A 15,103-nucleotide genomic window follows, 5' to 3' on the forward strand; every position below is an offset into this window, starting at 1 on the left:
CCAACACGATCTACAAGGTGCAAACTTCAGTCTTGACTGCCCCAAAGGCATTACTACAACTTCTGCGCCTTCAGTTTGCTTTGACATGCCAGCATCCTGGGGGCAGGTAGGGAGAAACACGCGTGATGTCGCGCTGTGCCCCTCCCTCCCGCCACCTTCACCCCCGCTGCTCTGATGTGGGCTGTACCTGCGGAAGGCAAGGCAGCGCCTGAAAACCATCGGGAATCACTTCCCCTTAGGTCCTCCCAGCTTCGGGTGATGCACTCGGTCCATTTCATAGGACTGGGACACTCCTGAAGGAAACCCAATGGAATATATACACAAATCGCTGGCAATCAGTAAGTGCCAGCTTCTCTTTACTTACTACAAGTCGTTGTCTTTTTGTTGTTGTCTTTTGGGTTTTTTCGGTTTTTTGGGTTTTTTCGGTTTTTTGGGTTTTTTTAAAAAAAATTTCCCCCCTACAAAACTCCGTAGAACTGTATCAGACTCCTCGGTTTTAAGATTTCTGGGCGAGTGTTTTTTAGAGCTAAATCATATGGGCAACTGAACAGTTTAAACTTCCACTGACTTCAGAATTCCTGGACTATTGGCTGGAATTTGATTAGCAATTTGGTGGTAACGTTTGGGCTTTCTCTCATACATTTTAAACTTTCCACTACACAGAAGGCAGGGGGGATATATTCTAGCAATTTTTCTATTAAGAAAAATCTATGCTTTCCTACAAATCATTATAGATTTTTTTTTAATAAATGGGGTTTTATTACTCTTTCAGAGCCCAGGTATGTTTCTGTTATTAAAGGCATTGCACACAAAAACATATAAAATAGATATAGCATATAGATGTATTTGCACATACAGTTAAATGCAGCTGTTCTAAGCGTCCCCTACAGCAACAGCAGATTCTGAATCCTCGATAAAAAGGGTTTGAGCTTACATTCTTGTATGAGCCAGCAGCATTGTTTCCCTCTTAACCACCGAAGTGACTTAACCAGTTTGACCAGGATCTAGTATCCTCCTGAGTAAAGACTTGACTGCTCTATTGAGAGCAGTCCCTTTCCACGGCCAGTCAGATGAGTAAACGCTTACACTTTTTCCTAGGCGAAGCAGTAGCAGTTCATGGAGCTGCCCTTCACAAACCTTGAAGTAGCTTTCATCTTGCTGGCTTTTGTCATTTTCACCTTGTTTACCCTGGCTTCTATCTACAGTGACTCCCATGACAACAAAGAAGGTAATGATCTAAAATAAATGTAGTACTTTACAGGTTTTACTAATACTCTAACTACATGTTTTGTGATTTTTCTTGCCGATAGATTTACAGTACCTGACACCAGCTTTAGGAATACCATTCGAAGGGGCGGAGAGTAATTGGTTAAATCATCAGTAAAAGTCACTAGTGTAGAAATTGCGTGAGGTGTGAGAACGAGACCTTTTAGAGCCGGGTCTGCCCACTTGGCCGGAGCTGTGCCACGCAGCCGAGATCAGCGCTGTGAGCAGCCTCTGCTCTCCGTAGGGGAGGATTTTCTCCTGGCAGCAGTTCTGCTTCATGGTCTGAGGAGTTATAAAGTGCTTAGGCTGGCAAAACTAAGGATGTTCTTGTAATCGAGGTAAATGTTTGTTTTCATGAGGCTGAAGCCAAGAATTTGCTGCCTTTTAAGAGAGTGAAAATGCCATTAAAAGCACAGGTGGGGGTGTCTTTCTCCCATTCAAAAGATTTTGAAATCTGAATAAAACCCCAACCACATCCCCTACTAGGTCTACAAAGGAGATTTAACATAACCTTACACCATCGGCAGAGAATTCCCGTGTCACAGTAGTGCTGTCACAGCCGCCTTCATGCCATCTAATCTCTTGCTGGCAGCAGTGTCATGGAGGCTGCTGGAGTGGAGCGGGAGCAGGGAGCTCTGGCCATCCCTACCAGTAAAGGAGCTCCTCTCTTCTTCCCAGCCTCCCACTGGATCACCCTACCCCTGCTAAACTTCCTCAAACTGGAGAAGGGAGGACGGAAAGGAGGTAGGGAGAAAGAGACTGCAATAAACTCCTGAGGCACACAGCAATATAGCTGTTGTTTCTGCAATATCTGACAGAAAGTAATACTGCATTACCTTGGTTCCTGACGAAAAGAAGGAACACTTTTGGACACTTTTTGAGCAACCCTAATGGACTGCTCTTAATGTATGTCTCATATTGTAAAACTCTGGCCTGCCTAGTAATCTGTGAAGCAGTAGCTACCAGCACAGAAGGTAAGGAAGTGTCGCAGCGCTTGCCGCTTGCATGTCAATTAGGTTTCTTTCTGTCTCTTCTGCTGCCTCAGATCTTACATCATTTCTACACAGAAGGGAAAAGTGCCTGAAAACAATGCACATTTCTGTGGCTAAAGTGTGGCTGCCATGAGAACTGACCTCATTCAGACAGAGTGGACATAAGCGGTTTTTCCTGGGAGAAGTCTGTTGTACTGACATGGCAAGAGCAGCCACTCCTCTCACTCAGAGGAGGATGGGGGAAGCATGTGCTGCAAGGCATGCAGTCCTCTTGCAACCAACAAATTCTGCATAGGCAGGAACTTGGAAATGAGACCCTATTTCAGCAGTCTACAGCTGAGATATGTCTTATAACAACTTAAGAAAGTTAATAGAATCATATTGATTTTAAACTTATGCCTGTCATTGTGCAAAGACAAGGTTAGGTCCCCTTCCTTGCCCTCAGCTTCCACAATAATTCACAATGGAGTTGTAGGGTGACTACTTCTGACAGCATCTCCTTAGTGTCAAAACTTCATGCAAACTTCTCTCTTAACCTGTTTGTATCACCACAACCACACCTCCACAGAGAAAGCTGAATCTTCTGCTAGCACTGTATGAGAGCAGAATCTTGATTTAAGATCTCATAGATGCCAAATATCTCAAAAACCTTGGTGTGCCCTCAGCAGGCCTAGTTCTCACTTTCCTAAATAGAACTATATTCAAAGAATTTTGTATGCAATGATTTTGGGCAGAACTTTTTGTTGTGAGAACAAATCATGCCTACTATTCTAGTTAAATAACCCCTGAATTCAGGCAACGTCCTTCTGCAGTAGCAGAGCTTTGTTACCATGTTATGCCTTTCTCCTATGATGTTTTTTTAAAATCTGCATTTAGAGGAAAGACCAGCAAGAAGGGAATCTATAAAAAGCCTGCTGCCTAAGTTGCAGTGGCAACAGGAGAATGAAAACCATACACCCTCTTTGCACTGACACTGACAGATGTCTGGTTAGAAAAACTAAGTGAAACATGTTTCAGTGAGGTGCTGTCCTTCATCAGTCTTTTAGCACACTCATACGGCACTGGGCCAGCACATTCTACTCACAGCTGGAAGAAGTATCCTTTCATTTCCCTCTTGCATGTTATCTGAACAGAAAAGGAGGGCTACAAGAGGATTCTAATTTATATTCCAGTTCAGTTATTTAAGAGGAGATAGTTGTACTTTTTTTGTGGAAATATGACTGCTTGTTTTATTTTCTCCTGGGGCCAGGAAGTTTGCACATCATGTGCTTTTCCCACCACACAGAACACAGTGTGTATTTTTCAGATATTTATTTAGGTTAAGGAAATGAGAAATTGAAAAATTATCCTGTATTTCTCAAGCTTCTAAGACTAGCTTTGAGGGAAATTGCTCTAAAAAACCAATCTCACCACATATTACAGTATTTTATCATGGTACTCTATAGCAGAGGACACAGTGCAAATCAGCTGTTCCTGTTCTAGCTCAAAAGCCAGATTTGCCAGTTCAATGGATAAAAGGGACTGGGAGAGAGGAGTGTGCATGGCTAAGTGTGGCAAACTAGACACATCAAATACAGTAATTAGGAAGTGAGAAGTATGCTTACCGTCTATTAGAAGATAAGTGTTTTCCTCCCTCAGAAAAATGAGGTTATGTTCTGTAAGATTATTCTACCTTTGAACAAATGCAATAATTCATGCAAATGTAAAGACTGTTGTCCTTCAAAAGTCTGTATCTACCTGAATAAAAGAAGCAGAATATTTGGAACAATGTTCTTTGTTCAGGGAAGAAAAATAAGAAATCTGAGAGGATTTATTCGTTAACTGGGATGGAAGTAAGGGAAACTGTTCATAACATGACAACCGAGATACTTGAGGAAGGGCACTGAACAAGCAGAAGGACACTGCTGAAAAATGCAGAAATGTTTCACTAGGTTTGTCATAAGGAGACTTAACTCAGAAAACTGAATTTAAAATAAGCCATGCATCATTATGCATAATAGTACCTACTGGAAGTAGTACAAAAGCTTACAGAAAGCCTAAATGTAAAATCAAGAATATCCTCATTGCCTGTGTTCTAAGGCCTTTTTTGCTGGCATTACACGCTGTTCTTTACAGTTGGATGCCAACAGGCTGGCATCTGGCACAATCTGCAGGACATGGATTAGAGTAAAAGTTTGGAAATCTGTAGTGGTGTGATGTTCTGATGGAGGCCGCAGCACGTGTTTCCTGCTGCTCTTTTAGAAGAGGCTGAACCCACTGTCACAACTTCTATGGAATATAATTTTCATGCCCCAGTGCCACTCTTTTATATAAGGAATAACTGTGAGGAAGCAGTCTTCTGATTTTCTAGGATTCTTTCTTCTGTGTAGGAGGTAAGCCTTGACTTTAAATCTTTTCCCTATTTGACCAGTATCCCTGTCAGGAGCCAAACAACAGCTCCTTGAGGCAAAGTGCAATGTGCTTCACAGAGTTTTCTTCTAAGGAATATAAAAGATGACAGATTTATTGTAAAAAGGTAAAAGAGAGTGAGATTTTAAGAACTTGTGATGCATTTGCTGCCAAGAACAGACAGTCGTGAGAAGAACAGCTCCAAGCAGAGTCTATGCAATAAATCTCCCACTGGAGGGAGATGTCTAGTCATCGTGAGCCACTAGCTCTGCTACTTGGAGAAGAATTATCTTCCAAAGACCAGAAACAGCACATGAATCCCTGGAAGTTTTGCTTTCAGCAGTGTCTGCTAGAATTGAAATCTCAAGTCTGAAGATTGAAATGCCTGTTTTGCCATTTATATCTCCATTGCATGACAAGCACAGGTGCACACAAGGGAGTTCTTCTATTTACTTAGCAGATTTTTGCCTCAGGGAAATTTGATTTCAGTGGAAGAAATTTACTGTTTTGAATGCACTAATTGAATTTCAGTGGAAGAAATTTACTGTTTTGCTCCACTTACACAGCATAATCCAAATGGTAAGACAGCAAGGAAAATACCCAGAAAATTTATTTCTCCTTAACTATTTTTTTTTTTTGCAGAAAAGAAAAAAAAAACAAAAAAACAAAAAACAAAAAACAAAAAACAACTATACATATAGTGGAAATAAAGGCAGTATTGCCTACAGTACACCACTATTTTAAAAATTTACTTACATTAAAATTATTTAAATTTTTCCATGTTTAAGAATAGTGACCCTAAAAACTGAGGTGTCTGAGCTGATCACTGTGAAGACTTCACTTGTAATGATTGGAGTACTGACATATTAAGCAGTGATAAGTATAAACAGTAAATGCACTCAAGAACTTCCATCCTCTGTTGTTTAAGATACTTCTAATATTTTTGGTATGTTGGATATTAGGAAAGTTTAATATTTCCATGATTTCTCTAAAGATAATTTATTTTGTTTACAAAGTGCTGGTGATCCCTGTAGGGCCGTGGAGTCATACAGAATCCTGCAAGCACACAAATCTGCAGACAAGGACCCTTCTAGTCCTTTTTCTTATAAAAATAAAGACTCAAGTAAACTTAGTGATCACACATTTACAAAGAACAGGTGATGTTTAGCAAAATGACATCAGCTAAAACCTGCAAAATCACACCAAAGGGAACAATAAATTTTGTACATCAGCCATTATTTCACAGAATGGAATGGGTATGGGCCAAGTCCTGAGAACTGCAAGAAAGAAAGAGAGTAACATTGTTTCCTACTAGTCAATAAATCTGATTACACTGGAGAATGAAATATCATAAAAAAGGAAATATCATACAAAAGGAAATGCCATACAAAAGGAAATATCTAATCATGTAACACATTTTTTTCTAACTGATTACTAGGAATTCCTGAATAATTTTGAATAAAAAACTGCATGCCATGATAAAGTTTTCTACACATTTTCATCCCAGCTGAATCAATCTTCACCTGTATGTTACCTACAAAGCACAATTTCAGGAATAAAGAGCCTTGGCCATGCACCTGTTCTTATTAGGGAAAATTAAAGCAAGTAACAGTGTTAGATCTGTAGGAGGAAACCCGGATAATTAATATTTAACCTTCCCTTAGTCACAAAGGGACACTTTTCACCATCCTTGGGACAATCCTCAGTGGCCTGCATTGATTTGATAATTTAGTACCAGTTTCATTCCATGAAAAGGGGAAATACCACAATTCACATGCTTGATGCATTCTGCTCTAGAGGTCAGTATTTTCAAATTCTAAACCAGCAAAATAGTCAGGTTTAGGCTCTTTAGCTTGGGGGTTTTTGTTCACCCCACTGGCATAATTAATAACATTAAAGACTGTGAGATTACGCAGTTACTTAATGATTTTTATCTCTGCTGCCTAACTGTTCTCAGGTTAGTTTCACATCTTATTAAAGATTGTGTCACTGCTTGGAATAAGGTAATTAGTATTTTTCAGGCTTTGCTACAATCAGCACTTTCCTTTAACACCTGTGATCCTTCTGAAATTAGTGTTTGATCTTGCCCTGTGTGAAAACTCTTTAAAATATTTTTAGTATCTCTCTAATAAGAGGTCAAAGGTTTACTTTTATTATAAGTTATTCAGAAGTATTCTACCTACTTAAGTGAGATTACAGTAAAATTTCAGTTCATTTGATGAAAGAGAATATGGAATTTATATTCCTGGGTTTAAAATACACTATAAATGTGATCTCCTTACCATCGTTTGGTACAGTTTGATACTGTAGTAAAAAAAGAAAGGTATTTTTCAGTAACTGCTTTAAACTCTGCTGCTTTTTACACTGCCTTATGGACTTCAGAGGTACTACTTGGGTGTCACAGCAGATATTTTGATCATGGTTTCAAATTGAATGAAATCACCACAACACTTAAGATCCATCAGTATGTGCCATATGCTCCTTTTACTGCTTGCAGCACTTTGAAATGAGGTTTACAGTGGGAAAGACTCACTTGGGGTTCAGAATCAGAATCCCTTCAGAACCATGTTTATGTCACAATCACAACATGTGTCACCTAAGAATATTATCAAAGCACCAAGGAAGTGACAATGACACCCTTCGATATATGAAAGGATGGAGGTACATTCCACCTTGTTCTCATTTCTTGCTTTATAATTTAAAGATTCCTTATGAATTGAAGCAGTTTTTTAAAAGCCTGGGATGCATTTTACAATTTCTCAACTTGAGAGACAGCTTGTATTGATCACTGTATGTGATTTATGCTCAAAAAAACAACTTTTAGCCTTAAAGCCAAAATAGCAAATGTACTTAAGACCAGTGTTACACCTAATAGAAGATCAATGCAAGAGGACATTCTAAAAATATAAGTAACCCAAATATTCAGCTCTTTGAAGACACTGAAAGTGGGAGATTCTGTTCCAAATTTGATTATCTAATTATTTGATTATTTAAAGTGAAGTATTTATAAATGGTAGAGAATTAAATCCTGTGGGAGGATTTTTGTATTTCATATTATTCTCTGTATTATACATATTTGGACATATATAAATTTCTCTTAAGAATCATGGAGGTTTGGGGGAAAGAATATAGCTTACAGCAGAATTTTCAGATGTACTACTAAAACCAGACTATCACTGCATAATGAAAATGTAGGGCCTTTTACTCAGATGAAAAAATCTGTATAGGGCTACCCATGGTGTACAGATTTAGTGACAGTAGCACCTTGGGTGGATGGAACTACAGGAAATGCTGAAGCACAACCATCTGTATGACAACACAGGCATGGTCCTAGAGGTGAACACTTGCAGGTAATTGCTGAATAATTAAATAAAAGAATGAATTTAATCTGAAATTATTATAGGAACTCCTTTGTCTGAAGGTATTTTATAAACAATTTTAGTTGCTAGGAGTGTGAAAGTACATAATGGTCTCCAGGCCAGAAGAGGAAGAGGTGGGTGAAAGTGAAAACTCTGTAATTTGGCTGGCAAGAAGAACACCCCATAGCAACAAGTGCTTTTCCTCCCTGCCTCCCATTCACTCAGTGTAAGGACCAAGGAGGTGTTTTCATTCATAAACATCACCTGCTACTGCTCCATCAAGTGCAGATTGAATTAATGATTTCAACTCAAAAAAGCCATGATGAGTGGTCCAGGAGATTCCATGTGCTGATCAGAATGAAACTGAGGTATTTAAAGACAGTAGTATCAACATCAAACACAAAATCCAAGGGATCTACATCCTTATAAGCAAGATAGTTTTATTGTCTTGTTTTTTGTTGGTTTGGGTTTTTTGCTGTTTTTTTTTCTTTGAGAAACCTAATAGGCCTACAGCAAGTCTTCCCACACACAAAAATATTACCAGGGTGCTTTCCTGTCACCCCTTTGCCTCCCAGCATATAAAGTTTAAAGTTCAATAACTCCCTTCAGTGGCAAAACTCAGGGAAAATAAGTCACCTTTGAAAAACCCTACAGGGGAGGATAAAAAAGAAAGAAAAAAACAGCTCTGTGTTTTCAAACTAATAATGTGGGAGTTAGAGTGAACACTAAGACTTTCCCAGGAATCCCTAAGGAACTGGCATATATTATTTTAGGACTAAATTCAGTCCATATTGCTGTCATAGGATTGCTTTTGAAATGTTGGGTAACACTCATGGATTGGAGGACATTCTTACTAAACTCAGAAGTATACAACAGTTTTTACTTCCCTGGGAGGTAAACATTGCTGATATATATATATGTATAACAAAGTAAGTGCCAGAGAGGTTAAGTAGCCATTCCCAGATTAAAAAAATAACAGTTTGGGTTCAAAGAAGGCAATAAATAAGATTACTCCACCAGCTCCTGTTCTCTGTCTACTAATTTTATTTCTCCCTTAAAAATATGATACTCTTGCACCCCATCTGTGTGAGTGGTGTCTAGAAAAGACTTTTGAGTAGTTTTGTAAAACTACGAGAAAAACTACTTGTTTTACAAGCAGTTTTCTGCCTGTGGGAGAGTTAATATCTAAAAGAATATAGAAAGGAATAAGTCACCAATCTCAGGGAGTTCTGCTGGCTTTGTGCTCCAGAACATCCTTAAACTATGGCAAAGCTGCACGTGTGAGGCATGCACTCAGACTCATCTTGTAGCTAGAAACGTTTGAAATGTGAGTGAAATTTGAAATTAGTTGATGCTCCTGCTTGGCTCCCATGTGCTGTTCTCTATTTGTCTGAGTTCTGACTCTGCCTCTGTGTTCACTGACCCCACACAGCTCTCTCAGGCCAGTGTTTAACTGCACCTGTGAAGGACAGGCAACTGTAGAAACACAGATCAGTGACCTTAGGCAGGCTGGTGCCAGACCCAGCTGGAATCTTGCTAACATATCTCAAAATAAATTTTGTTTTCTTTAGTTTCCTGTATTCTTCACTATGCAGCCTTCAATTTGATAGACATTTTGTTTGTGGATGATGGAGTGTGAAGAAAAGGTGGGGACAGATTTTTGCAAAAAAGTGATGGATCTGTCCTTAAACTGTTTTATAACAAAGATAAGCTTTGTTGCTTAAAAATAAAATCTGCCTCCTTCTAGATAATTTTGCTACTAAGACTGATACCTAAGGTTAAGTAGAAAAAATTACTTATAAAACATGTTTTTAAAATATGAAAATATTTTAAGATACAATGCAATATATTTCCTCATTATGGTTGAATTTCATGCAACTTACACTGAAATACAGGGAGGAATCTACTAACCTCTAAGTTCAGCATTTCTGTACTCTGCTCCATGTAAAAGGATGCTCCTGACTTCCAGATCCTCAAGAAAACTTTTCAACCTGAGGGAAGCTGACAGGGTTCTTAAAAAACCCAACCCAACAACACTAAGAGATTGCCATTGTGGTTTCAATGGAAGATAACCATTGAAGGATTAGGAGGTGAAGAAAAAAGAGAAAATACTAGCCCTAAGTGAGGGAGAATTAAAAGTAAAAAGACATAGGCAAACTTAAGGTGAAAGCACAGCTGTTTTTCAGTGACCTCTTCATATCAAAAATATTTATAAAAAATGGAAACATTGTGAGACAATTAATAACAAAGGCATTAGAAGTTAGCAGTGATTAGGTTAATCCCAAGCACTACCTTTGTACACAAGCAGGTAGGATTTCTCATCTGGAGCTTGTTTTGCTCACAGAAATGGGCTGTGTTCGACTCAGGCCATAGCCTAAATGAGACAAATGAGACTCATGAGCCCATCCAGAGAGAACAATTCTAAAAAGGTATGTTACCAAGGCCAGAGCAAAGACCTCCACCTGGTAACAGTTCAAATATAGGAGGACATAATTAAAGAACAGGTTAGACAAACACTTTGTTTGAGTATTGAATAACTGTTCTTTGGAAGGCTGCAAAAACAAAAGTGCATGTTTTAAAGGTAAGAACACAGATGCCTGAATACTTCAGGACCAATCAGTCATGGAGAAAGTACAGAGGAGTAGATGGAGAGGAGAGAATAACAAAAAAAAGAAAAGAAAAAAATTCAAATTAGACATCACAGTATCTAAAGGCACCAACAGTCTTCTTAAGAAATATATTTTTCCTTGCTGCAAATTTATGCAACAGGTCAAATATATATATGTTAGCCTTGTTTTCTTTGATGGCAGATTGTATAGATCAGATATCAAAGTATGTTAAGCCTATGCAATGACTGCAATTTTAAAACCACTAGAGGTGGTCCAAAAGAAAAGAGCTGGAAATGGAGTAACTCCCTAATGATAAATTTTAGGATTTGAATGTTATCAAAGCAGAAACTATACTCTCTTTTATTCAGCTAGTAGAGGTCAAACATCTGAAAACATAGACTGAGATGCATATGAAACAATAAAGGGAAGCAGAGTAGTAGAGCTTCCCATAGGAAAAGTGAAAACCAGGGAAATAATTTAACACTGGAGATTGAAGAAGTGAGAGATCTGCATAAAAATGGTTTATGTGTACATTTAAGCGCCTCTCATTTCCTTCTGTTATTAAAGAAAATTGAAAAGGCCCACAACAGGCTGAACTTTAAATATTGCAGTGTAAAAACAGTCAGCAAGCTCTTTACCTATAGATAAAATGCAGGAGAAAGAAAAGTCAATTTTCAGGCAGTAAAAATACAAAAGTATGGTGAGACTAAGGACCAGAGATGCTGTTGAATAAGCCACCAGCTTTCATCAGTGTTTAATGCCCTCTGGCACATGGACACTTTGGAGAAAACTGCAGACTTAAAAATTAATGAGCTAAGCATGCCATGGCTGAACCAGGATTAGCTTGATCCCAGCTGGTAATAAATAATGAAAAAGTGGAGGCTGTAAAATAATTAAATAAGTATACAGAGCCCAGAATGAAGTAGTGACTTTATACTGTAGAGTGGAACCAGACTGTTTTAGAAAACAGGAAGGTTCTTTTAATATAAGTCACAAGACATGCTGAAACAGAGGTAAGAGAGGCTGGTTTTATCTTGTTAGGCATATTATATTATTTTAGGATTGTAACTAAAAGCATTAAAAACCTGCTCAGGTAATATACCCCAAAAAAGTGAATAATACTGTGGTAACACTGATAAATTACATAGACAGCAAGTGCATTTATCAATACCTGAAGTGAATTTTTAACAAGTTAACAGAAGTGGAAAGTTGGATACTCAGTTTATCTGTGATATTTCTTCCTATTTTAAAATACAGGAAATACATCAAAAGAAATATAAATGCTGAAAGGATTTTGAAAAATCAGTATCAGACAATTCTGGTAGACATACCCTAGGATGGTGGCATTCTGAGGGGAAAAAAATCATTAACAAAAATTGAATACAATCAAAAAAAAGAAAAAAATACACTTACAGATATTTAATATTGGCAAGTTCTAGAAAGTTATTGGTGTGCTATTAATTGTGAAGTGGATTTGTAAGAATTCTTTTCAAAACTTTAGCTACATGTATAAACAATTTTGATACATTTAAAAGTAATATATGGAGTGTTTCAACTATTTCACATGCTTAAAGTTTATTGATTTTTTTTGGCACAGTATATCAGGGATATAAAATTAAAGATGGTTTGAATACTTACAACAATATTAACAGCCAAGAAAGTACAGCCTTATGAAATGTTAGACTATGATTTTCTAAACTCATAAAATGTGTTCAGATTTATAGATCTTTTTTCTTGATTTCAGAAAATTTCCTTCTACCAATCATGCTAATGAAATTATCCCTTAAAACCGCATCATCATTTATTTACTTATTTTAAAGAAAATTTCTTAAACCACACTGAAAACCAAATTGTACTCTCCCATAATAATGAAAGATTATTCCTTCTGTTACCCTTATGAGGTTTCGGTTATGGTTTGGAATTAGACTTGCCAAAAAATTTCCAAGTTCTGAAATTTTTTGGCTATTTTTAGTGGGGAAAACAGATAGTGCTATGTACAAATTAAATATATTCACTGCTAAAGAAATGCTATTTGACATTGGTCCAAAAGCATTAATTACTTTAGTTAATTTCACTAACTCAATTAACTGATTTTCCTTCCTCTTGTAAATAATCATGACACAACTTTCAGTCACAAAAAGCCTGAAATAAAGGGAGGAACATTCTTTACTTATTTCCCATCTTTTTCTCTCCCTTGGAGTTAATGTTCTGCTTTTGGCTCAGAGCTAATTCTAATAAAAAACCAAGAACTTGGGAAACACACAGATGGCCCCATACTATAAATTATGTGGTTGTTTTACGTGGGCGGTATGTAAAACATTGCTTCTTCACTCCCTTACAGCAAGCCTGAAATCAGAAGGCACGTGGTGCTTGATAAGGCTTTTTACATTTTCCATTTTCAGTGTCTGTAAAAATTTTGTGACCTTCAAAATTAAGTTTTGTCAATTAGGAAAACCTTTCTGTAACATAATCCCTCAACATCTAAAATGCTTTTCATTAATGATGGCTTTATTCTCTCCAGAAGAAAGCTACACACAGGAAGAATACAAGAAAAGGAGAAAATCCAACAAGAAAAAGAAGCATTCAAATATGACTGAAGTGGTTTAGAATACTACCCAAGTCCACTGCTGGAAACACTTGTGAAAGAGGTATCTCTGGAAGCTGCTCACCTGAAGATAGTGAGAAAACGGATGTGAGAAAGGAAGGATCTGGTCATCCATCAGATGGAATCCAGACATGACAATTAGAGTTAATGAACCACGACCCATGAAGCTGCTTCAGCACCTTTTTACAGCCCCACTTCATGGCCTTCATAAAAGTACCAGGGCTTATTTTACAGAGCACATCTGCTCTAAATTCCCAAAGGAGAAGCTTACACTCAGAAGTTATTTTTTGTTTCTTCACCACTTTTCAGTCATTTATAAACAATATTTAACAGCAATGTATTTACTCTTCTACCTATTCAGTCAACAGAATATCAGAATTGGAGGATAATTTTTTTACAATAAAACAATATTATTATAATATTTATTTAGTTTGCATTAGCATTAATAAGCTGCTGAGTCTGACTGAAAAGTACCAGTGTTGTTTTTTGTTTTTCCAGTATCATGGCATCTATATCCAAATATTGCCTTTGATTTTAAATATTTAGAAACAGTATGCTTTACAAAAATCAGGTTGATTTACTGCTTTTGGAATACCTCAGTCAGCCTTGGTACTGAAGTCCTCAGTTTCCTTACAGAGCAGATATAACTAATGAAGCAATACTTCTTCCTCCCTTCTGAAATCCAGAAGATCTGCTGAACTTCTTAGGCTGAGGTTGGAACTGATCCTTCCTGCCTCATGGACAAAGCACTGCTGCAGTTTTTACATCCTATTCATTCCCTTAGGTCTCAACCAGTGCTACACCCACACTGCTTCTTCTATCCACATGCAAAAAGAAGCAAAGAGAAGGACAAAGTAGCTCATAGACTAATTGTTAGAAAACTGCCTTTTGCATACTAGGAGTTGACTGGAAGAGCTCTGGGCTGGGCTATAAGGTGTAATATGCAGAGGAAAGAATTAATTATTTTCCTCACCACAGTGACATGTATAAAAATACCAGGGAATTGACCCTGTTGTATCATGAAGCTTCAGATGGCAATAGCTGAGCAGCCTAGTAATGATGCTTTCACATCGTCAATGTTCTTCAGGAAAGTAAGGAGAATACCTTCTTCTAATATTTGTCACTAATTTTAAAAATAATCAATTTGCATAATAATCCAAGACCGAGTAAATACTAGAGCCATTTGCTGGAAGAATACATATATTTTGTTAAGACATTATTGGTCAGCCAAGGTCTGATGTGTATACAGTGCTAGCATAAAAATGATTTTCCCAAAACAAATCAATTCGCTATCAAAACTGATATCTATGTTACAATTGCTTTTTGGAAATAATAGACAATCCCAGGAATCCTTGTCCAACATAGCCCTTGTCAAAGCCTCCCATAGTAAAATACATTATTCCCCTGTTTTTATATCAAGCAAAGACATCTCAGCAGCTGGTGCCTCTTTAAATCTGAACTGGAAGAAAACCACTGTTTGCTCTTGCACATGGAAATGTCTCTGGTATTTGCAGGACCTCACTGGGAGTCACTGCTTTTCAAGAGAAGTAGCTCATAGAATTATTGTATTATAATATTTTTCCACAGCCTAAATAGCAGTTAAAATAATAAACTGCCTTATTATAGCCAAGTTTTCTCAATTAAAAAGAAAACAAAGTTCTTCACACTGTGTTAAATGTCTTCATGACAAAAATCCCTGAAACTGTCTCTACTAGCAAGCATGCTATTGTTAAGACAAGTTCATGTTTGTCTTCATTATTTTGTCTGTTTGGTTTTTGATTTAACTTTCCTAGAGCTCATTAAATGTTACTGGTACTGAAAACATGGTCAGACTAGTGAAAAAATAAAATAAGCAGTTTAAAAAGTAGCAAAAATTTTAAATTA

At 37.3% G+C, this 15,103-nt stretch overlaps 1 long non-coding RNA gene across 1 annotated transcript; it reads left to right on the forward strand.

Moving 5' to 3' along the window:
• Positions 1-1,098: 1,098 nt before the first annotated feature.
• On the forward strand, positions 1,099-14,883 carry LOC135299121 (uncharacterized). The gene is made up of 2 exons (XR_010361173.1): positions 1,099-1,228; positions 13,136-14,883. It is a non-coding gene; the product is annotated as an uncharacterized LOC135299121 (long non-coding RNA).
• The last annotated feature ends 220 nt before the right edge of the window (positions 14,884-15,103 follow it).

The sequence above is a fragment of the Passer domesticus genome, chromosome 4 (genome assembly GCF_036417665.1).
Source record: "Passer domesticus isolate bPasDom1 chromosome 4, bPasDom1.hap1, whole genome shotgun sequence".
Taxonomy (NCBI): domain Eukaryota; kingdom Metazoa; phylum Chordata; class Aves; order Passeriformes; family Passeridae; genus Passer; species Passer domesticus.